Source organism: Benincasa hispida, chromosome 8 (genome assembly GCF_009727055.1).
Source record: "Benincasa hispida cultivar B227 chromosome 8, ASM972705v1, whole genome shotgun sequence".
In the NCBI taxonomy this organism is placed as follows: Eukaryota; Viridiplantae; Streptophyta; class Magnoliopsida; order Cucurbitales; family Cucurbitaceae; genus Benincasa; species Benincasa hispida.
Window position 1 is genome coordinate 43,482,388 of NC_052356.1, and position 14,259 is coordinate 43,496,646.

Consider the following 14,259-nt stretch of genomic DNA (forward strand, 5'->3'; position numbering starts at 1 on the left):
TGTAATGTGCCCATTCGAGTTCAATTTGATTATTTTTCGATTTGTATATATTCACCGACTCGATTGATCAACCTAAACTTTGAGGCATTGACATTTTCCTTCTTAGATGCATATTCTCTTATGCCTTCTCCCCCTTTACTCTATGAATTTGGACCTTCCTATGAAAACTTTAGGCCTTGCTTTAAATTTAAAAGCACCTAGATAGATTAGACATTTTTCTAAAATTTAAAAAAAAAATAGCAACAAACTTAAAATGTTAGAGGATTAAACTTAATAATTTAAGTAAAAAGTTGATTTAAAAAATAAAATAAAATAATTAAAGTAAAATTGAAAAATAGTAATGAGTGGGATGGGGCCTCGGCCTCCCCCATAGATTATTATGTCGACCCACAAAATCTTCTTTTGTGGTCCGAGGAGAGATTTGTGTGGGGTTTTGTTTTAGGCCTCAAAATCCCCGAAAATCCACAATCCCCTTCTTCATCCTTCCTTTATTATTATTTTTTCTTTTTTCTGACACTTTCTTTCGCTACACATGCCACTGCCTATGGCAGATTCTGTAATTTTTCTCATTATTCAAGCCTACATTTGGAATTTTCTTTACCATACCTATTATTTCTTTATCTACTTATCCCTGTCGACGAATCGGTGGGAGGGCCAGATGGCACGTGTCCCCTCACACGCTCGTATTATCTACTTTTTTTTTCCTTTTCTTTTTCTTTCAATTAATTCCTAACATTTAATGTATCTTATCTTTAATATACTAGATTTCCTATCACCACTTCTCATTTATGTGCTTAAAATAATTGGATTAAATTATTAATTGGTCCTATGATTTGGGACCCTAGTTAGCCTTTTGTGTGGTTTTGGTCAAAGTATTATAAATTGTTTAATATAGAAGGTCAACATACTTAATTCATAACAACGATTCAATTTTCACAAAGAGTTAGTTCTATTTAATTAACTACAAGGTGAAAATTAGGGGGAAGATTTGATGGGTTTTTAATTCAACTATATAGGAACTAATTTTATAATTTACAAACAAGTCACTAGTAAAAGATTGCAATTAAACACAAAATGATAAAAGACCAAATTAAAAATAATTCTAACCATATAAACAAAATCGAAAATAAACTCCTACAAATTTTAGTGGCGGAATCAGATTCCATGGAATTCATCAAATCCTTGAGAAGGATAGTGAGGATCTTGTTGAAGTGAAAAATATTGTGGAAGAAATTCTCGATGTTGTTTCTCTTAATATTAGAGTGGTCAATTTTTGTTTCTGCAAAAGATCATGTAATAAAGTTGCTCATGTTCTGACAAATTTAGAAGTCTAACTTACAAATCTTTTTTATAGCATTTCTTTGGTTGGGATTGTGTCCTGGAGTGTGTTTCCTTCGTTCTTTGGGATAATCTCTCTTGTATTTAGTTGTTTGTGTTAATATATTCTATTTTAAAAAAAGAAAAAAGAAAAAAGAAAAAGAAAAAGTTAAAACTAAACTCAAATTATAGTGATGTCAAGTATAAGATTAAATCACAAGTTTCAGTTTCAAACTTTGACATGGTTCTGTCATGAATATAGATGATTGAACTTCAAAAAGTATTTGATAAATCTTTAACCTTTAAAAAGCATTTTGTAATTCAATGATTGAATCGAATGCTTAAGAATCCATGTATTAATATAAAATTCAACGGTTAGAAACCTATAAAAAAAAATAAAACTTTAAGATTTAGAAACCAATTAGATAAAACATTAATAATCCACAAACTAATACTAATTAAGTTACAAGTTGAATATCTCAATTTTGGAAGTTGTTCAAATAGTCTCCTAAATTTTAAAATGTATCTAATAAATTTTTGAATTTTTACAGTTATGTATGATAAATCCTTCAAAGTTTACTCTCTTTTTTTCCAACAAGTTTCTAAAATTTTCATTTTTTTTTTTAAAAAACAAATATGTTTAAATATAAAATTCAAATATTAGAATTCTATTAGAGGTAAAGTTCAATTTCGTGTATATAAACTTATTAATCACAATTTTAAAGTAAAAACTGGTTAGAAAAATTTAATCTTAAAGAATCTGATCAACATAAAATTGAAAATACAGAGAAGTATTTTATTTAAATTGGACACGGTGGTGAAAGATTAGGTAGGAAAATTATAATATAATTAAGGAAGGGGTTGGGTTGATATTGTAAAGAAAGTAGTGTAGCATAAAAAAGAAGGGAATTTATTGAGCAAAAGGACCTCATGTTGTTGCAGCTTTCTTTGTTATGGACAGAAAAGCTGGTATGGCAGGGAAATTAAATATTAACTTTTAAAAAGAAAAATGAAAATAGAGATTTAGAAGAGAATTTTGCATAATATTTAACAATAGCAAAAAAAAAAAAATATTTTTTAGCATACATTTTTAACTTAATTTTTATTTCATCCCGAATTTTTAAAATATTACATTTTTAATTTGATTTCAAGTTAGTGGTTACGCTTCAAAATATTATAATGCTATTTTGAGTTTTGTTTTAATTTGATCCTTAAATTGTAAAATTTACCCTTTTAATTTCTTTATTTATTAAATACTCACTTTTCAACCTATGACCTTAATAGTCTATTAATTAAAATAGTAAAATTTAATGAATTATAATATTTTTAAGTTAATTAATGCGTAATTATTTTAAATGACAAAATTGTTGGAAATATTTTAAAATATTGAAAAATGTCATTGTCCCTACTGACTAACACTGATAAATGTTTATCGATATCTATCAATGATAGATAGTGACATTTTATTATATTTGAAAATAAGTTAACTCATTTCTCATATATTTGAAAATATCTTTTAATTAATTGACATTTATACTGAAATTTAAAAATGATTATTTAAAAATAATTGAAATTAAAAAGTGTAAATTTTGAAACTAAAAATGAAATTGAAATAGAATTCAAATCTCAAAATAAAATATAACATTTTAAAAATATTTGGATTAAATTAGAAAATTAAAAAAAAAAAAAAACAAAAAAAACCTAAAAAGCAAAAAAAGGTGTTATTTGGAAATAATAGTATGAAGGGGAAGGGAATGGGGCGGCGCAGCGTAATAATAATTGTTGAAGAACTAGGACCGAGTGGATTTTAGGAGCGAGTTGGAATCGGGGAAGTTCACACGTGTGGTGAGGAGCGTGTGGGGAAATTGGCATTGGAGTGGCCACGTATTTGGTTCTCAACCTGTCACCAATTCCTTACACCGTACCAACGCAACATGCACACTTGTCGGCAAACGTTGTTATTTTTATTTTTAATTATATATATATATATATTTTTGGTAATTTTATATATATATTTTTTTGGGTAATTGATGGAGTTGTCATGTGGGTGACTGACACATAAACAGTTCTCTTCATCCATTGACTCATTTATAGCGACAACTTTTTTCATATTTTACGGTTTTTTGTTTCTTTCTTTTCTTTTTACTATTCACGTTTTTCCATTTACTGTTTTTTTATACTAGATTTTATTTTATATCCTAAATTTTACTTGCTAAATTGAGCTTGTGAACTCAGCTTAATCGTAATTTATATGTATTTAAAGAGGGTTTGACTCAACAACATGAGTTGTGTTGATAAAATATATTAATTCAATATTTGGTTCACCAATTTTAAATATTTGTGGAGTTGACTTGATATATTTTATCTGTTGGATTTTATGTCCTAAAACTCGTGATTTGTAAATGATAAACTTATAAGTTATTATTGAAGTTTGATTCAATAAAATTATTATTGAATATATGAATTTCTTATTTCGTTTTAGAAATAAATCCAATAAACTAAAAGATCCATGACTATTACATGAATACTTAAACTTTATGTAGAGACATAAGAGTAGATCATGTTCGAGTAAATAGTCAAAATGAACTATAGTATATGAATAAGGTTGGATGCTTTATTCTAGTAACACAGTTGGATGTGGCTCATTTTGTATTTATTACAATTTGTTGTAAAGTGCTACAATCAAAACAATCATGATTCGTTCATGTGGTGACATGAGAAATGGGGACATCCTGTGCGATGAGTTTGCATAAGATCGGACCAATAAATAAGTCACTCTTATTTTATAATGTTGTTTACTATTTAAGACTGACTATTTTAAAGCGATGACCTAAGTAATTTAATCTTAATATTGAGCTAACTATGAACTCCTATTTATTCGGGATTATCATTAGATTTGTATAGGTGAGGGTTGGCTCAATAGGCCGACTTAAAAAGCCTTCCATTTCAGGGGTAAAACCGGGTAGATAACTGGGGACATAGGGTGCAAGATGAAATTCACTCTTACCCGCTTTTAAAGTTAGCATAGAGGTTGTTCCTTAAGTGTTGACTCTGGGTTCTTGAATAAGGGGTCCCACCCTGTCATTGGCCCAAGAAGGACTCAGTTTGATGATTGGATCTCAAACCAATTGTTCATTAGAGTAGTGAAACTTAAGGAACAAAAGGTAATCTCGGGTGTAAAACAACTATTGACCCAACCGTTATTACGAACAACATGTGAATGGTTAACTTATTAATTATGGTTATATCGAGTGGACAAACTATATCTACAGTGAGGGGAGTGCAACTACTGGACTTTAGTGAAATGATCTGGTAGTTAACGAATGAGGGTTAATTCGGTTTAAAGAGTTTAACTAATTAATCTAGGATCGTTGGAGCCCATGATCTATAGGTCCATCAGGTCCCTCTACTAACTCACAAATGGAAAAAATCTTATAAAAGTATGATAAGTGAATTTGAAATGTTCAAAATTGGATTAAGGGAATTAATAATTATGTGATATGATTACACATTTAATTTATAAATTAAACGAATTTGGAGATGATATTTAAATTCGATTTAAATATCAAAATTACATGAATATTCATGATTGGGGAATTGGTGTTTGATTAATTTAATATTTGATATTAAATTAATTAAATTAAATTATTTAATTAATTATTAATTTTATTTGAAAAATTAATTATTGAATTGATTTTTGTAAAATTAATAAAAGTTTCAGTTTGATTAAAAGATTAAATCTGAAATTTGTTTAGTTTTTTAAATGAATTTCAAATTTAAAAAGAAATTGAAATTGGTTTTTCAATTTTGGAAAACCCCACCAGTGGATTCATCCCATTTCTAGTGAATTTCAATTCACCATTCCACCAATTAAACCAAATAGAAGTTGTCTCTTAAGGAGACATTCTGAATGCATGGAAGAAAAGAACAAAATCAGCTTTCTCCAACAAAGTGATGCCTGTGCAAAAAGAGAGGATTTTGGTTGAGAGTTCTTGAAGAAGTGTTCTTCAACTTTCAGTGATATCTAGTGTGTTCTTTTTCAAATCCTTTCCAAATTCCAGCTTATTTTGAGTCCCACAACTCAACTTAAGGTTCCTAGAGGATTGTATGGAAGATCTAGTGGTGGTTCACGACCAAAAGAGGAGAAGATTGCAGTTGAATTTAGAGATTCAATAAGATCTTCACAGATATTTAAGAAACCCTTTTTTCATTTTATGAACATGCTTAGTTTAAAATTAAAATTGATGAATTAGAGTGCTTAATGGTTCTATTTTCTTCTGCTGCATGCTTTTTGAATCTATCAAGTTATATGGCTAGTTGCCCAGTTCCAAATGAAAGATTTGGGTGAGGCACAGTACGTTCTAGGGATCCAAATCATTCGGGATCGTAAGAACAAAAGGTTAGCCATGTCTCAGGCATCGTACATCGATCAAATATTGATCATGTTAGGGTTGATGCCCTAAAGTCTCGTGTCCTATAGTTTGTAAACAGTCTGTATCAACGCTTGTGATGTATAATATATGATATTTTACTTAACTTCTTGATTTTGCTCAGTTATTTGTTTTATTTGCTTTACCACAAACCAATAAACCTAAAATATCTGGTTATCAGTATGTAACTTAAGTATGTATGTGGTGACATACAAGTGGATCATATTTTAAATGATAACCAAAATGGTCTGTAGTATATGAATATACGAAGGAGATCTGGCCCGTTTTGTGGTTTGGTCACTAGTGTTGTGACTTATCATAGATGGTCTAATCCTAATCATTCGTGTAAGGGACATGCGAGTGGGGGCATCCTATACAAAGAGTTTGTATAAAACCTGACCACAAAGTGTCAACGTCTCGTTATATAACATCGTTCATGATAGAGACTTCACTTCACTAGGATGACCATAGGTAACATGACCTCAATGTTGAGTGAGTGGGAACTCCTGCCATTGAGGGCGGTCCTTTGATTTGTATGGGTGCGAGTAGCCAGGTCGCCAACTCAAACCTACCATTTTGGGGATTCGTCTAATTTGGGAGATGGGAACTCAACTACATAAAATGGAATTCACTTCTTCCCCGAAGTAGGGGCAAGTAGATAGATAACTCCCTTAAGGGTTGATTCCAGGGCTTGAACGATGTGGCGCCACATACCTTCTCTTGGCCCGAGAGGTGTTCATACATATGTGGACTATGTTGTATCATTCATTAGAGGAATCAGTGGTACTTAAGAAGTGAGATGTAACTATAGGGGAAAAACGGTAAATTGGCCCAACTGTACTTACGAGTATCTGTGAAGGGTCATTCATACTCGTGATTGGTTATATCCGATGGACACAGAAATATATCAAGAAGAGTTCAGTTGTTGGTCTTTAGTGACATGCCTGGCAGTTAACGAATGGTGGATCTCGTGGCTAAAGAGTTTAGTCAGCTATTCACGTACCGTTGGAGCTTCGAGCCACAGGTCCATAAGATCCCCTTGGTAGCTTGGATAAAGTCGAGAATCAGTTTTTGGGTCAGTTTGAATTGTTCAAATTGACAAGAGAGAGTTCGATTATATATGATATAATTGACTAAATGAATGAGATACATTATATTGGAGGAAATTAGATATAAATACGATTTATATCAAAAATAGGAGAAATTACTATAGTAGATATATGATATCAAACTATATGTTAAGAATATAATATGATTATATTCATTATTTATTTAAATAGGCGGTTATGAGATAATTGGTCGGAAATTTCTCCTAAATCGTGCAAAAGTGGGAAGATTGATTTCAATTAATGTAACTGAAGAATAAAAATGAAAATTGTTTTCATTTTGCGTGATACGAAAAAAAGGAGTTAAAAAAATGGATCACGGTGTGGAAACTTCACGATCGCTTAGCTGAGAGCCTATACGATAGCGCCCATCACCTAACGATCGCACACCCGCGCACTAAACGATCGCACACGTTCTCTAAATGATCGCTCACCTTCTCTAAATGATTGCTTAGCGCGTCAAGTTTTTCTAAACGATCGCTTACTCTTTACTAAACAATTGCTTAGTAAAACCACACGATCGTGTACCTTTCTCTAAGCGACAAGCACCCAACTATACGATAGTCATTTACTATCTCACACTTGCTTGTTCGTTCTACACAATCATCCTTTCCTCATTCCTTTACCAAGTCCATCAAAGTCCACTCTTTGGATTCTCGCTCCGAGAATACCAAGGGCTTCGAGTGGTGGTGTCGTCCCCGATTGCTGCTTGTTCGTGCGCTGTCACGATCGTTCTATTAGGCAACTGATTGCTGGGCGATTTAGACTGTAAAGGGTTTGGTTCTACTCGGTTGAGTTCGAGTGAAGATTATCTTCAACTAGTATGTTTACTCAATCTGTTGTATTTAATTGTTAAAGCATGCCTATACTTAGTATTGAATGCATATCTGTTTGTTAGAATGTGTTTGTGGTAATTCGGTCTAATGAAATAGGAAAGATCCGAACCCGCTTATGGATACTCTTGTTTAAGAGATCATTCAGATCAGGTACAAAATGCAGGATTCCAAAAGAGGTTTATTACCCTTTAGGCATGGAATCGTTTTGTTTAAGGACCAATGTCCTAAGACACCTCAAGAAGTTGAAGAAATGAGACGGATTCCCTATGCTTCAGTAGTAGAAAGCTTAATGTATGTGATGTTGTGTACCAGACCCGAAATTTGCTATGCAGTAAGGATTGTCAGTCGGTATCAGTCCAATCCAGGATTTGATCACTAGACGGTGGTCAAGATGATCCTTAAGTATCTTCGGAGAACGAGGGACTACATGCTTGTATATAGAGATAAGGATCTAATCCTTACCAGATACACAGATTCTGACTTTCAGACCGATAGAGATTCTCGCAAATCGACATCGGGGTCAGTTTTCACTTTAAATAGAGGGGCTATAGTGTGGTGAAGCATCAAACAAGGATGCATCGTGAACTCCACTATGGAAGTCGAATACGTAGCAGCTTGTGAAGCAGCTAAGAAAGCTGTTTGGCTGAGGAAATTCCTTTCCGATTCAAAGGAGCCTCGGAGTCATCATCGAGGTAACCATATAGAGCGTAAATACCACTTGATCAGGGAGATTGTGCATTGCAGTGATGTGATAGTCACAAAGATCGTGTCGGAGCACAACGTTGTTGAACCCTTTACAAAGGCTCTCATGGTTAAAGTGTTCAAAGGTCACCTGGAGAGTCTGAGTCTACGGGACATGCAACATCTTGTCTAAGGCAAGTGGGAGATGATACTGGGATATGCCCTAGTTTATTGTATATTGTACATATTTTATATTGTATTGTACATTAGTCTCCCGAGGCATTAGGACAGGTGGGAGATTGTTGGGATCTCCCGGAGTCTCATTGTTTGTAATTATACACATTTTTTTATGAATAAAATAACTGTTATTTCATTCTGGAATTTACTCATATCCAAAAAACAAAGCTCCATGGTTATCTTATGTAAACTTATGCATGTATATGTGATATACAAATGGATCATGCCTTAAGTGATAACTTAAATAGGTTTGTAGTATAAGGATTAAGGTGGGACACCTGATCCTGGTGATACTACGGATACGACCCGCTTTGTAGGTTTGTAAGTGTTGTAAACTACTACAGATGGTAGATCCTGACCATTCATGTGGAGACATGCGAGCGGGGGTGTCTTATATAAAGAGTTTGTATAAGATCGGACCACGAGATGACTAAACTCTGTATATAACACCGTTGATACTAGAGACTTACATCTCACCTAAACGACCATAGGTGACACGACCTCAATCTTGAGTGTTTTGGAAACTTTTTCCTTTGAGGGCAGTCATTTGATTAGTATGGGTGAGAGTAGCCAGATTGCCAACTCAACATGCCTCTCTTTTTGGGGACTTGTCTGATTTGGGAGCTAGGAACTCACTTACACAAGATGAAATTCACTTCTTTCCTAAAGCAGGGTTAAGTAGATAGATTGCTCCCTTAAGGGCTGATTTCGGGGCTTGAACATAGTGGTCACAACTTCTTTTTGGAAGAGAGGACTCAGTTATAGTTGGACTATGATTTATGTTCATTAGAGGATTAAATGGTACTTAAGGAGTTAGATGTAACTATAAAGGCATAATAGTTATTGGCCGAGCTGTACTTACGAGTGATCTGTGAAGGGTTGTCGCACTATTGATTGGTTAAGATGAACACATAATATATCTATGGTAAGGAGAGTTCGGTGGTCGGTATTTAGTGGAGTGTCTGGCAGTTAACGGATGGTAGATCCTGTGATTAAAGAGTTTAGCCAATTATTCATGTACCGTTGGAGCTTCGAGTTATAGGTCCATAAGGTCCCCTTGGTAGCTCAATGGATTCAAGTTGAGGATCAGTTCTTGGTGTTGATTTGAAATGTTCAAATTAACAAAAGATAATTTAATTATATATGATATGATCGGTATGATGTATGAGATACATCTAGTGGAAGGTTAATGTAAATGAGATTTACATTATATGCCATAGAATAGAAAAAGAGCTATAGTTTATATGTTTCATGAGATGAAATATTAAAACTATAGGTTATAAATATATTATGGTAAGTTAGTTATCATTTATATTTATAATAATATTAATTATTGGATAATTATCTCTTTTTCTCTAATAACCAATTGAGTGGGAGGTTATTGGTGGTTTCATGGTAACCGTGAGATAAAAGGAAAAATGTTTTCCTAATTTTAGTAAGATTTGTAAAGATGTTGTTTTGAGATTTTCAATCTCGAAAAATTCTCATGGAAAAGTTGTCAAGTAAATCAGATTTACCAAACGACAACTTAGAGTTAGCTAAACTATCGTGGAGTGTTCTTACATGATAGACACTCAGCTAAACGATGAGCTCAACGATCGCATAGCTTTTGCTAGACGATCGCATAACTTTTCCTAAATGATAAGACATCGACCTATGCGATAGGTTGTTCCATCTCCCACTTGCTCAATCGTTTACACAATTGTGGTTCCTCGGTTTTCTGCCTCAAACCAAGTCCACACAGAGCCCACCCTCTGAATTATCACACTGAGAACACCAAGGTAACCTTCTTGGTGGTGTCATACTCAACTCGATACTGTCGAGATTCTGTGCAGGCCATTTGCGGTGTTCGGGGTGTTCGTGACCTTGACGATCGTTTAGTTCGAGTGCGCGTGGATCGTGTAGTGTAGTGGTCGTATTAGACGAACGTTCGTGTGTTGTTGTGTTGTTGTGATCGAGCATTCGTGATCAAGAAACTTGAGGATGAGTCTGCAAAGGTTTGTTGATTCTTCCCTTGATCTATAGTAAAGCATGCTGTAATTTCTGTATTTCACATAATCGTATGTTTTTATATGTGATTGTAATTGTAAAGTTTATATACGATTGAAATTTGGTAAGATTCTTTTGCTGCTCATGGAAATCCTCGTGTTCAATTTCCTTTAGTATGTGCATATAGTATGCCATGTAAATTTAAAATCCCACCATAGGAAGCATGTTACATGCATTAAAAGTATGTTATAAGGAGTTATAATATATAGTATGCATGTTTAGGGTTTCAATTGTTTTAATATAAGTGTTATATTAAATCATGAAGTACTTGATGAATCTTATGGATGCTAAGCATGTCTAAAGTTTTATAAGTTGTTATAAAATTGGGTTAGACATTTAAAATCATAACAAAGATAAGTTGCATGCTCACGTAGGATGATCATAAGTTTTAATAGTTAAAATAGGTCGTTATCTTATAAAACTTGGGTTACAAACTTAATTGGTATATAATCTTGTCTAAGGTTAAGGGTATTTAAGTTGACGGTCTATGGAACACCCCCTACCTAGAGATAATAGCCAAATAATTGAGCGTTGTTAACCGGTTTTATGAGCACACGTGAACGGTGTAATGTTTTAAAACTAGTTTATCACCTAGACATTGTAGGTTAAATCCAAATATAAACGTTATATTTGGATAATTACATAGACTTGGGTTGTTTAATTAGCCAGAATATACCTAAGTAATTATTTACCAAAAAAAAAAAAAAATAGAACACTTCAGTGGGAGAATAATAACATATACGATATGTTGTTTTTAGCTCTCACGTCCTTAGGTGTTCACACCGTGAGATCCATGCAACGCTTCGTGTCACCTTGGGAGTGACCTCCATTCGGAAAGTGTTTGCATGGGTTAATATCAAGGTGAATAGGGGAAGTAGTTCATAGTAAATGGGTGAAAGATGTATGTCAACGTATCCTGCGATCTCTTCCATTAGTTTGGACCGTGAGATTTCTATGTTGCGTCTGCTTATCGTCTATAAGGCAGTATTAGCTAGTCGCTAGCCACTACTATCCCCTCGGAGGGTTGTAACATAAAATTTGGAACAACTTAAACTCCAGAAATGGACAGGATTTCTTAGGTCATTTTCCAGCTTTGACTCTCCAATTCGATAGAATCATTGGGGCCTCTAATCTCTAAGATTTGAAAATGGAGGCTTACACTTATAGAATTACTAAGTGTTAGTAAGTTTTTGACCATGATAAGTAAATTACTATCAAAATATGAGTTATTCTAGAGAAAGTATTTAGTCAAGAATGTCTTGCTTTAGTAAAGGAGTATTTGACTGCCCCTTGGTGGCACTTATTTTGACTCACTATAGTATCGTTGCAAAAATAATGAAATTTAGCTACATTATTACTTTGCTAAAACATGATTCAGTTTAAAAGCAATTCACTAATAGAATTTGTTTATATTTTCATAATAACTAGCTCATTAATACAGTTACTGGTTTCTGATAAATCGACTGGGGATAATTATGCTACATTGAAATCAAATTTGAATACAATACTGGTGATAGATGATTTAAGATTTGTTTTAACAGAGGAGTGTCCTCCCATCCCTGGCTCTAACGCAAACCGAACTATTCAGGAAAGCTTATGGCAGGTGGACGAAGGCAAATGAGAAAGCCCGTGCCTATATTCTTGCCAACATATCTGATGTTTTAGAAAAGAAACATGATAGTATGCATACCGCCAAAGAAATTATGGAATCTCTACGAGGGATGTTTAGACAGTCGTTCTTCTCCCTGAAGTATGATGCTATCAAGTATGTTTACAACCGCTGTATGAAAAAATGAGCCTCTGTTAGAGAACATGTCTTGGATATGATGGTCCATTTCAACGTGACAGAAGTACAAAGAGTTGTCATTGACGAGAAGAACCAAGTCGGTTTGATCCTAGAATCTCTTCCGAAGTGCTTCTTGCAATTTCGCACTAATACATAATGAACAAGATAGAATATAACTTAACCACTCTTCTGCTGTAGGCTTTTCAGTCCATTTTGAGAACAAAAGGACAGGAAGCAGAGGTAAATGTTGCCATCTAAGATAAAGTATGACTTTGTTTCTTCATCCAAGAATAAAAGTATTTCGGTGAAACAGAGTAAGCTTCTACTGGCTGCAAAGACAAGGCCAAAGCTGCAGAGAAAGGAAAATGTTTCTACTGCAGCGAAGATGAGCACTGGAAGAGATATTGCTCGAAGTACCTTGCAGAAAAGAGAGCGAAAAAGGCAAAACAAGGAAATTAGTTCTTGAAGGTTGTTTACAGGAAAAGAGACAATGCTTCAGTTTGTGAACATGGGATAATATATCAGAAAAACCAGTGGGAGACCTTAAAATTTCTGTCAGAAGATAAATCTATGTACTTTTGTTAATGTAATGAAAGTTTTTTTGTATTTATCTTTTGTAAAGAACAAGTTATACAAAATTATCTTTTTTTTGTAAATGAAATGTTCATTAGCAAAAGAAATATTTTATATTTGTTCTACTATAAAGCAACTTCTATGTTAAAACCAACCAAGATAAAGCCATTTCAAATATTTAGATATTTAAACGGGTGGAAAACAATAAGGCAAAAGTTATCTTTGGTAATTAAAATTTTGTCACATAAAAGTCTTAATGAGATTAAGAAGAGGTTAAAAGTGGTCATCTAAATAAGTTAAAAGATAAATCTTTTAACATTATGTATGACTTATTTTGGAGATAAGATGACAAAAAATTTTAAGAACCAAAGAACCCTTAAAACTTAAACATTCAGATCTTTATGGTCTGGTGAATGTCAAAGTATAAGGTAAGAGTTATAATAATTGTTCAAAGTACAGTTATGTTTACCTAAATTATAACACTGGAAAGGTTCAAAGTGTAAAAAACTTGTTAGGTAAAATAAATTGAAACACATCAATCAGATCGAGGTGGAGAGTACAGAGAATTTGAGATTTCCAAGACTATTTTGATAGAACATGGAATTAGTGACAAAACTCTACACCTAATTGCCTTAATTGTTTTGGGAATACAAAGTAATGATTGTTATATACTCTTTTGGACATCATTCCATTTTAAGGTGTTTCTGAAACTCTATATGAGATATGGAAAGATCATAAAGGTTGTTTATGACATGTAAAGGTTGTTTACATATTTTAGAATTTTGGGAAAAAATTGACACATGTGTTAATGTCGAACCTTAAAGAATTGGAACATTGTTCAAAAGTATGCCTATTTATAGCCGACCCAAAAGTGGTGTACTTTAAATTTAGAAGAAAATCAAGTATTTGTGTCGATAAATGCCAAATTTTCTAAAAAAAAAGTACACGTTTAATAGATCATCATGTATTATATCTAGTTTCCATAAATGTAAAATGAATATCAATAAGAGTTATTAATTTAGCCGACCTTGTAACAAAAGTTGTTAAGATAAGTCAGTTGCATCTTACTCAAAAAGTTGAGGGTGCCTCGATGTAGTGAGAGGATTTTATAACAGCCTAGCCATAATTTGGGTTTAGTGGAAACTCAAGTCATCAATTCATGGTGACGGCATCGAGAAACAAGAAGTTGTGGATATAAGATGCATTCTCTAATATTGTTTGAATAAGAAGTAGACTGTATACTG